Here is an 11,595-nt window from a genome sequence, read left to right on the forward strand (position 1 = left end):
AAAAAAGGTCCCATGGGCCCATTGCTCTCTGATCTAGTCCATTGACCTGATGCACCAAACAGTGATGGGCTATCTCCCAGATTGAAATAATCTATGGTTTGTATCTTTGGACCATTTTTCACTGAAGATGGAATGTTGCTGTAATTTTTTTTCTTCTCCCATCTATGTGATCGATTCTAAAAAAAAATCACACACACATAATTGATATTTGATAAATCCCATTGGATGTTTCTTATAATGCCATCTTGTGGATTTTGTAGGTACATTCACTCTTTCAAACCTTGGTATGTTTGGTGTTGATCGCTTTGATGCAATTCTGCCTCCAGGAACTGTAAGTAGTCCATACTGAATTGCTTCCATTTGCAAGGTCCATTGAGCTAAGCAAGTTTAGAAGTTGGTATCCCCTCTTCAATTGAGAGTCTGACTGCCAAATTTGCAATGGACTGTTCTGCAGGGAGCAATCATGGCGGTTGGAGCATCCCAACCAACTGCAGTTGCTACCAAGGATGGCTGGATTGGTGTGAAAAGTCAAATGCAGGTGAGAAACATTCTACCTGATTAGTTATTTGGAGGCCTAGAACCTCCAGCCTTGAGCCTTCCACAAACTCACCTGGGGAAACTGTGAATGCTTGCAGGTGAATGTTACTGCAGATCTTCTGCGTTGTTTGTCTGACGCTCCAGACACATGTAATTTTATTTTTAATTTTGCACTTTGGTTGTCTGATGCTCCAGACGTCTGCGTTGCTTTATAGTATGTATGAGTAGATCATGTGGTGAATAATTTTGTGAATCTTATTTTAATTCTCTTTAGCAATTTCACCTGTTTGTGGATGGTTTTGTGTATTTAGTTTCAAATACAGAGGTTATTATTGTTGCAAAGAAGATAAAAAGGAAGACTTCTAGCCCCAGTTTCAGTTGAAGGCGGCCCAGACGTAATTTCTTCTTAACTGGCTATTTTGTAGGTAAATGAAGATATGGTTATTTCTACTTTCGCTATTCAATGTGATAATGCAACCAAATGCACCCTAAGCCAGATAATGACATAGTCAGATTTCTATGCCACAGGTACATATCGTTGCTTCAACTGTTGGATTTGTTGATACCATCAAAGAAGGTTTCACCGGATTCCAGATGGGATCCTTCAATGTTGATGTAAGTAACAGTTCTTTTATTCATCAATTGAATTCCCCATCCATTTTAACTATTCCCTTTACAAAAACTGAATTCACATTCCATATATGTTCCTTTTTCTTTTTATTTTTTTCAGTGCGAGGTTGTTGATCCCATATAGGTGACTGCAGTTGCCACAACCATCAAGAGGGCCCTTTCCGTCTACGGCACGCCTGCTTTCATGGAGATGATTAATAACTGTATGACCCAAGATCTTTCCTGGAAGGTGAGTAAAATTCCAAGTAACCTATGCTTAGATGAATGGAACTTACAAGAAAAGAAACCATATGAAAAACAAAACCACATTACTTCTCTCTTTGTGCTAGATTTGAATCTGTTGGCTGTAGCACAGGGACCTGCGAAGAAGTGGGAGGAAGAGTTGTTGACTCTAGGAGCTGCCGGCAGTGAACCCGACATTGATGGAGAGGAAATTGCTCCTCTTGCTAAGGAGAATGTGGCCACTCCTTAAAATCTCAAGTCAACCGACACTAACCTAAGCTTTTTACAACTAACTGTATCTTTGTAATTCATGGATCTGTTGGCTAGAAATTGTCACAAGATGGAAGCACAATCTTTTTTGCTTATGGAAGTCCAATTCTCTTACTACGAACAGATGTAATCTTTCTCTATGCATTCATTTTTCTTTTGGCCCACTGTAACTTCTTAGTCATGCATGTAATGTACTAGCAAAATCATGCGTTGGTGTGATATGGGTTGTTCATTCATTTGGTAAGGCTGCGGATGACATGGCTGATTGCCTCATGACTTAAGGTTAATGTAAAAACATTTCAATTGAATTATATATAACAAAAAAAATTACCGGCCTGCGTTGGGGCGTTTGAAATCTATACAAAGACTTTTACCGGCGTTTGTATAGACGTTTGCCGACGCATTTCCGTGAATAAAGGTTCCAGAAACCAGTGTTCGAAATATCGGTATCGCACAATGTATCGCACCCTTGGGATACAGATACGTATCGGTTATCGCACGGGATATATCATTTGTATCGCATAGTTTATCGCACTTTTTGGGAAACATGGGGAAACATTAGGAAAATGGTTGAATTTTTTAATGAAACTTTGGGGATTGTTAAAAAGGCCCTTAATACACACTTTTAATTCATAAAGTTTCAAAAAAGAAGTGTACATAACAGATTTCCTTTGTATAGGGTCCTAAGCTATGCGTTGTCCGATTGAACTAAGATAACTATATTCAGTATCAACCCCGTCCATCCATTTTTCCATATCATTTCAAGACATTATCCAAAAAATAAAACAGATCCAATAATTAGGTAGACCATACCATAGGAAACAATGGTGATTGACCATTAATGGGCCACAAAAGTTTTGGATCAAGCTAATAGTAGTTTTTTCTCTTCATTCAAACCATAAATTTATCTGGTAAAATGGATGGACGGAGTGGATAAAATACATGAATTATAGTGCGCCCATAAAGTTTACAAAGTACACTGCTCATTAGGGGATCCACTTCCCACCATACTAGGGTGGGGCGTTGATCGTATGCAAATTTCCTGCCATGTTCCTTCAGTCAAAACTTAGGTGGGGCCCACTGTGATGTTTATAAGAAATCCACCTCGTCCATTCATTTTTTGAGATCATTTTAGCACTTGAGAGCAAAAATGAATAGGATCCAAGACTACAGTGGGCCACACTAAAGGAAAAGGTGGGTAGGAAAATTCCTTACCGTTGAAACCTCCCTGGGTCGACAATGATGTTAACATGCCATCCATACCGTTCATAACGTTATTCCTACATGGATGAATTGAAAATACAAATATTAGTCTGATTCAAAACTTATGTGCCCCCACGAATATTTCAAGTGTGGATGTTCAATCCTCACATTTTTGGCACACTTGAGTATTAGATCCTACTCATTTTTTATTTAATGTCCTAAAATGATCTCACAAAACGGATGGATGGAGTGGATTCCTCACAAACATCAATGACAGGCCCCACTAAGGTTTCAAGCGCAGGAAGGCTTTGGCAGGAAATCCTAGTACTCTGCCGTTAGCGCAAGTTGTACAAATATTTCAAAGTTACATGGCCCCACAATAATATATTTATTATATCTACACCGTTCATGCATTTGGAGAGATCATTTTAGATCATGAACCTAAAAATGAGTCATATCCAAAGCTGAAGTGGACCACACCGCAAATAGTAGTGGGGGACTGATTCTTACCATTAATATATTCGAAGGGCCCACCATAATGTTTATTTTCCATCCAATCTGTTAATTAGGTGACACGGACCTGGATGAAGAGGAAAAATAAATATCATATTATCCAAAACTTCCGTGACCACCAAAAGGGTTTCAATCGTAGACGTTCAATCTACCACTGTTGTTTGCATTGTGGTCCAATTGATCTTTGGATCTGTCTTATTTTTCGGCTCAAGCCTTAAGAAGAGCTCGCCAAATGGACGAACGGTCTGGATATAACACATAGCTTATGATGGGACCCACAGAACTTGGTGACGTCAACACACAGCTTGGTGGTGTGCGCGGTACTGGATTTTGATAAAAAAGAAAAAAAAGAAAAAAGGGTGGGGTTGCAGATTGGCTACTGACGGGTTGAGTAGCTACTGAATCTACGTTACCAAGTTCCGTGGGCCCCACCATGATGTATGTTTTGTATCCACACCGTCCATCCATTTGGAGAGAACATTTTATGCCATAAACCTAAGAATGACTAAGATTCAAAGCTCCAATGGACCCCACCACAGAAAGCGGTAGAGATAGTGACGCCCACCATTAAAAATTTCTGAGGGCCACAAAAGTTTGCGATTAAGCTGATATATATTTTTTCCCTTTTATAATATATTTTTTAACTTATTAACGGGTTAGATCTCAAATAAACATCACGGTGGACCTTAGGAAGGTTTCAACGGTGGATGTCACTTTCTCCACTGTTTTCTGTAGTGGGGTCCATTACAGAATTTTTTCTGCCTCGTTATTTGACTCATGTCCTAAAATGATATCTCCAAATGAATGGACCGTGTGGATATAACAAATTCATCATAGTGGGACCCACATAACTTGGTGACGTTACTTCAGTAGCTATCTCGCGACTCAACCTGTCAGGAGCTAATCCGCGTCAAAAAAAAGGCTAAGCAGAGAGGGTTCCTGCTTTCGGAACCCTAAAATTTCTCCCAAATCGGCGGAACCCTAAAATTTCTCCCAAATCGGCGAAGATGTCTCGGGATTTCTCTCCAAAATCAGAGATTTTATTTGTGGAAACCTAGGAATGATGCTTCAATTCGAATGGCCCGCCAAATGAAAGCTTCCGATCATGGCGATCTCTTCTACAGGTACCGAAATCTACCCTCTAATTTTTTTTCCCAATTTTTTCGGATGATGATGTCCAATATCGTCAAAATATCGTGCGATATCAACGATATATCGGCCGATATCTAGATTTTGGGTTTTTTGGTATCTTCCGGGGGTTATCGCGAGTGTATCGTCTCGCAGGGGTCTGATAACGATAATATCGGCTGATAGTATCGATATTTCGAACACTGCCAGAAACCGTGCTTTTACCAGTGATGGACAGACTTTTTCTGGCGCTTTTTACTTTTGACAGCACTTCTTTAAGAAATACCAGCGGCCACGAAAAGCGTCGGTGAAGTCAGAGCGGGTGCTGGAAAAGACTACATAATTACCGGCGCTCTACAAGCGCCAGTAAAAGTGGCCCATTTACAGGCGCTTTTCTAAGTCCCTTTTCTTCTAGTGTTCAGACGCCCAATACAACTGTCGCGGAAATTCAAAACTTTAAAACCATGTTGGTGATCCAACCCCTTCAACACACTGGCGTCATGATGAATGTGTCTTCACCTACTATCAGTTTTGTCCATTATCAGGTGAGCCACACTTCTACTGAGAAAGATGCTTAACAGATTGATAAGATGATAACCAATGGTACATGAGTGGACCACTAATTCACCATATTAGTGGACTGACCGAACTTTTACACTTGGTCACTCTCACCAATGGGTAGACCTCATGAATGGAATGGATCTTGCATGCGTATGCCACACTGGCACACATGAGGTCCCTTATATTTTTCCTCTGTAAAAGCACATCCACAAGAAGGACCAGCTCCTTCAAATGTAAAATTTCTATCCACTTGCTAATATTCTCAATCCTATGTTTACTTTATTTATGTAATATCTCCACAACAGCCAAAGAATTGGTGTATGTTCATAGGAATGTATATACTAATGTATTGTAAACATAACCTTCTCTAGAAGCTCAGTTAACAGTTATACCAGTGCTTACAGATGAGAAGTATAGATTGAGGTGGTGTTTTGTCCATGGCTATAGTTTCTGGGTCTTCAAAGTTATTGCATTGTTTGTGTTTGTATTTCATGCATACAAGCAAACACTTGTAGCCTGCATGTTTGTGTGAGCATGAAGTGTTTTTTACTGACCATTCCTTATCGACTTGGCATGAGAACAGAATAATGGAACTTTGCAGAGTATTGCATTTTTATTTATTTATTTTGACAGCTGTTGAACCATGTCGGGAAATGTCAATAGTGCAGCCCAATTCGGAGTAATGGAAGAATCTCTGATGAAATCTTTTTACTCACATTGAGAACACTAGGTAATTCTACTTTCTTTGTTTTCCAGATCTGTATGCTATAGCTCGCACTGGGACAAAGGCTAAAAAGATGATGATGATAATATATTTGTGAGCCTTTGCATCTCCTTGTATTAGATTCTCCAAATTCAAAATGGAGAACAATCTATTTATACAAAGCTATGCATCATTCCTTCCCATCAAGCCTATATGATCTACTGGTTTTGATTTTATAGTAACTCAAACAGTAATATTAGTAGATATATTTCTGAAAATGTTTAGCAACATCTACAGAGACATCACTGTCAGCAGTTACCTAATCATGGCAATATATGGGAGCTAGTGAAGATCTCAACTTTTCGATGGCTCAATGGTACGTGCATGGTTTTCTAAATTTATATGAATAATGACTAATTCACAGATGGTTTGGGGTAAAATATTTAATCCAAAGTTACTGTTGTGTTTCAGAGATGGCGCATACTTGAAGTTTCAGAAACAGGTCGAATCTTGATCTCCAATCTTCCTATGGATGATCTGGCTACAATTTTGCACCTTCCAACAAATACCAATCTATCAATGGATTCGACCAAACTTCCATCAGATACAACAGCTTGGATTAGAGAAGCCAGACCTGGTACCTTTCATCCCTTCCATGTTCGAGTATTTGAGGGAAAGGGGGATGCAAGTCAAAGTAAAGGTTGTCTACTTCACAATTGAGGCTTTGTAGCTTAGTCCATTCATGGATTTGGCCCACTAGACTGCATGGGCAAACGATCAAGACCACCACCCATCTGCTCAACCCTACCGTTGTGGGTGATTGTACAGAAGACGGAGAATCTGTGCTACCTGATTTCAGTTCTGTAGTTAGATTATGAAGACCAACATCTACACAAACCTATCATTTGTGAGTGATTGTACAAAAAAACATGCGGATAGGAGAATCCTAGCTGCCCAATTTTCTCTGTTGAATGTGATATTTATACAGTTTGTACAAAAAATGGCTGATTTTTGTCATCACCCGTTTGCTTGAAGACTCTTTCTCAGACAGGATTTTCCAATTGATGTGATATTTTTGCAATTAATTGCCTGTTGCCATAGGGCTTATAAGATTAACATACCAGATGATCCACCCATGAGCCATGCAGGCCCAATCAAGCAGTAGACCTTCTGAGATAAGGGCAGGCTCCAAATTGAAAATGAAGCAATAGGCCTCTCAAATTCTATGTCAAGGGTGGGAAATCTGGTGTTTAAACAGGATTCTTCAGATCGAGCATGGATGGTCCTCATTGCTTGCAAGTTTATCAGCTGCTATGCTTCACGAGTAGGTTTCAGGAAGCAATGATCACTTTACTAGCTGTTTGTAGCTCTATTCTTGTGTTGAGTTTAGAAGGCTAAAGTATCAATGGATGTTTAAGTAGAGAAAGAAAGAGAGATTGTATTTATTTTAGAATGCATGTAAAACAGATCTGTAGTCTTGGCTGTTATGCTTGTTACTAGTAATCACATGAATTTCATGTGCTATGTTTATGTGAAGTAATTGATTGGCCATTGTATTTAGTTTTTACTTTTTGGTTGTGTATCTCTCTGCTTTTGTTCATAATTGCACTTTGAAATTTGCTGATGCCAAATAGCTCCAACAAGAATAACAAGTTTGGTGGGCTGATGCCAGATTACAGGTCTTAAGAATTTAGGGTGTCCCAGATTAAGTCTCAATACCAATTTTGGTGGGCCCATACCCTCCACATCAGACTTATACATGTCAAGTAGCTTTTTCCCAGATTAATTACACCCATTGATCATTTTATTTTTTATTTTTATGAAACCTTTTCCAAGATTAATCACACCCAAACATAATGTTCGTTACATTTACAAGCATATGTTCGTTACATTTGCAAGCATATGTTCGTAGAACCTGGGGCCTTGTTTGGTAGGTCCCTAAAAATTAGTTCATCTCATTTTAATTATCAGTAATTATGCATTAGAATTTAGAGATCTTGTTCTCTGATACATAATTACTTCATGTTAATAGTAACTATGTATTAGAGATCAATATCTTTAATACATAATTACTGTTAACTGAAATGAGATAACTCATTTTACGATTTATACGATGCATCTTTATTAAGGGTAGTAATGTACAACCCCCCTACTCTGGTACACAACACGCCTGGGGTGATCAAATCTAAACATCTGGTTTGTGCATTAATCAGAAAAAATATGTAGCAGTGTGTCAAAAATTCCCATAGTCAGATGCGTAGCACCATCCAGCTAGCAAGATATTTTCATCTCCCAAGTGCGGTGGGCCCCACATGGTTGAGAGGTGTCTAGATCACTTTAAATTATTGCAAGTTTCTGTTAACCATCGTTTATCCACCTGGACAGGAAGGGAGATTTTCGAGGTATTTTCACCATTTCATGTAAATGTCAGCAGTCAAGTCAACAACAATGCCCACCCACATAACCTACAATTCACAAGAAGACCATATCACTCTCGTATGCACAACTTTGGTGATGTAAACAGCATCCATGGTTCTGAGTTTGATCTTATCACAAGTGAGTAAACCAAATTAACTGTTGTCACACATTATCGAGTTTGACATGCTCTGTCTAAACCAGAAATCCCTACTTTCAGAAATTGTTAGTGGTGATAGGTAGCAATCTTCGGCAATTTATTCTCGAACATAGACAACTTTCACCATTCAATCAATAGAGACAAACAAAAGATGTTGTCAGTACTAAGAAAAGTCAATTAATGAACTATTCAACAGATTCAGCTGTTGCTTGGATGAATGAATTTTAAGTAGAGATTCCATTGGATATCAGTTGTTGGATAGAGTGTTGATGTGGGGTGGGCAACCAAAGTCAATCACCTAACCTGACCCCAAATATCTGGGAGAAGATTATGATGATGGTGAAGATGGATTGGATAATAGCTGATAGTGTGCCTTGTTAGAGTTATGCATATACAAAGCTATATTTCTGTACAATTAGGATTAGGGGTCCAAGTCGGGTCCAGTTTTTATACCCATTTAGAAATCCAGTTAGGTTTGGGTCCACCATTTTTTATCCGATTATGAATTGGGTCTAGTTGGGTTGGGAAGGTCAAGTTAATTGTACTAGTAATCTTATTTACATTAAGAACATAGTATATATTAAAGGAATAAGGTTTGCTAAGCCAATATTCACCTTTTAAATTGTTTCAAGTGAACCAAGAATCATAGGAAGGGAGATTTTTGGGATATTTTGATCGTTCTTACTTTCATGTAAAGGTCGGCAAGTCAAGTCAACAACCTGCCCTTTCCAACATACCTAAAAGGAAATCACTATCAACTTCCTCTAAGAAAAAGATGAAAATAGAATGAGATTTTGTCAAGGTCATCAAGTTAAGTTACCACTTGAGAAAATCACCAGCAGCTTCCTTGAGTGAAAAATTACACATATCAGCTAATTAGGACCTCAATCTATATAGTGGCCCACCAGACCAACAATCCTAATCCATCCACTATGTGGGTTCCACTGTATAGATCCATCTCCACTCATTAGGTGGGCCACATGTACATATTTAAATACGAACCGTTGGTGTGCTTCCTTAAACCACACTGCATATTGTCCTCTTTACACTAGTGTGCCATCTTAGGCACATTTGGCCTAGTTAAATGAACCACTTCTAAGGTTTTGTTCCATAGATGCTCATAAGATCGACGCCAACAATGTAATGAAATGTAGTACTCGAAAAAGGCCACAAGTTTGGGTTGGCAGAGAAGGTGACTCCCAATTCAATTCAAATGAGATGGAAGAAAACATCCATGCAAACGGAGTCATCCATGCAAACGGAGTCAAAGAGATGGCTGGGGCCATTAATCTGATCTATAGGAGCTGATGCCAATCCTAGTTTCAACAAAGGCCGGATACGGAACAAATGCAGGAGGGCCTACATATGTAAACTACTAAGGCCTTGTTTAGTAGACGCCTAAAAATGAGTTGATCTCTTTTTAATTAACAGTAATAATGTGTTAGAGATCTTCATCTCTAATACATAATCATTAACAGCTAATACTTGTTTGAATAGTGGATGAAGTGGAGTTTGTATTTATTTCAGAATTCATATTAAACAGCTACCTAATTCTCTAATAGTATTAGCTATTATTCTTGTTACAAGTAATCAAATAGGTTGGTTTTATGTTCAAGGAATCCATCTTCCATTCTATTCACCGTTTGGCTGGGTATCTCTCTGCTTACTTGAAATTTGCCAATGGCAAATGGTGGGGCAGGATTACTAACTTCGGGGAGCCATCCCCAAAATAGTGGGTTTTGAGAATTTAAGGGACCCACAAAATCAGGATTGAGGATTAAGCCTTAATAAACATCTCTAGTTTGTTGTGGGGTGTAGCATGGACATTGAAAACGAATACAATTACTCATTTATTTTAAAGAGAGGCTGCAGATCAGATCATAAGGATTATTTGATCATTGTGGCTTTGAGCTGTGGGCCATCCATGGCAGGGTACATGAGATAAATCATACATGTCCATGGTAGTACCTCAATTTGTGTCCCATCACCAAACCCCTGGCGCAAAAAACTAACCAGATAGCCCCCATCAAGTGACCAGTTGCAATCACGATCACCATACATGTCTATGTTGGAGATTGGGGTGAACACAATTTGAGGTGTATTTGAAGGACAGCTTCCTTTCCTATTGAAATATGAAACTCGGTCAACATCCTCCATTATTAAGGAAGGTGGCCCACGACATTGACATTACGAAGGTGACAACATTGGCAGCTTCTTTATGCTTTTCATGTCCTTTTTTATTATGAAAGTCAGTCAACATCCTTTTTAAATTCTTCCCTTTTGAGTCCTTGGTCTCCCACTTCATGGAAAATAGAAACAAGAACATGCACTGTTGGTTGTAGGTGTTTGATTTACTAACAGAGGTTGTGAGTATGAAGCTTAATTAGTACTGGTAATCGGGGGACCTGCCTCAAGTCACCATCGCCAATTTAAGTAGTGGTTAGAAGTGTGGGTGGGTCTGACTTAGCCCTGCAATGGCTACATCAATTCCCCTTTTATTAGCTTCTGGTCCATCATTTAGTCTGGTTAATATTTCATTCTGAAATTGATACAACTCCGACGATACTGAGTCACATCATATTAATTTTTAGACCATGGGTATGACAGAATGTATTAAGTTGATCATATGTGCAAGCCACCTCGACTGGCATTTTATGCATACAAGGCCAAGTCACTCTCACGAGCAAGTTTTCTAATAACCCAGCTCAAAATCTTGTCCAGCCTAGTCGAATATGCCACATTCCGAGTTAGGACACCGGATGGTATGCTTCGTGGGAGATGGCTGACGTGGTAAGAGTGCATAGAGTAGGATAGCCTCATCTGTTTCGACTCAGGAAGGATATGCACTAGGTCAAAAATCAACCTAATCAACTCACTGGGTAAGCTACACATTAACATTCAATATGGACACACATGGGTGGTCCACTAATGGAGTGGAAAGCTATCAAAGATAAGGCCATTCCACTCATCTCTTGGAATTTCTACCACAAAGGAAGGTATCTCAGGCCTGTTAATTTGGTCCATGGGGTTTTACACAAGGACACTAGGTATCTCTCCGATTACTCAAAATTTGCTGATGTCAAACAGCTGGGGCAGGAATACTAACTTTGGTGGGCCATCACCAAAATAACAGGTTCTGAGAATTTAGTGGAACCCACAAAATCAGGATTAATGATTAAGCCTTAATCGTAATCTTGGTGTGCCCCATTGCCTTTCACATCATATTTGCATGTGTCGAACCGCATTTTCCCGG

At 39.1% G+C, this 11,595-nt stretch overlaps 1 long non-coding RNA gene across 9 annotated transcripts; it reads left to right on the top strand.

Moving 5' to 3' along the window:
• The first annotated feature begins 18 nt into the window (after positions 1 to 18).
• LOC131227433 (uncharacterized) lies at positions 19 to 7,430 on the top strand. Of its 9 annotated transcripts, XR_009162265.1 has the most exons (9): positions 19 to 331; positions 455 to 538; positions 636 to 687; positions 861 to 962; positions 1,066 to 1,152; positions 1,268 to 1,396; positions 5,698 to 5,794; positions 6,065 to 6,143; positions 6,239 to 6,884. It is a non-coding gene; the product is annotated as an uncharacterized LOC131227433 (long non-coding RNA). The 9 variants fall into 9 exon arrangements; XR_009162266.1 differs by lacking the exon at positions 636 to 687 and having other exon boundaries at positions 21 to 331; positions 849 to 962; positions 6,239 to 6,883; XR_009162258.1 differs by lacking the exon at positions 636 to 687 and having other exon boundaries at positions 26 to 331; positions 6,239 to 6,869.
• The last annotated feature ends 4,165 nt before the right edge of the window (positions 7,431 to 11,595 follow it).

Source organism: Magnolia sinica, chromosome 15 (genome assembly GCF_029962835.1).
Source record: "Magnolia sinica isolate HGM2019 chromosome 15, MsV1, whole genome shotgun sequence".
Classification (NCBI taxonomy): Eukaryota; Viridiplantae; Streptophyta; class Magnoliopsida; order Magnoliales; family Magnoliaceae; genus Magnolia; species Magnolia sinica.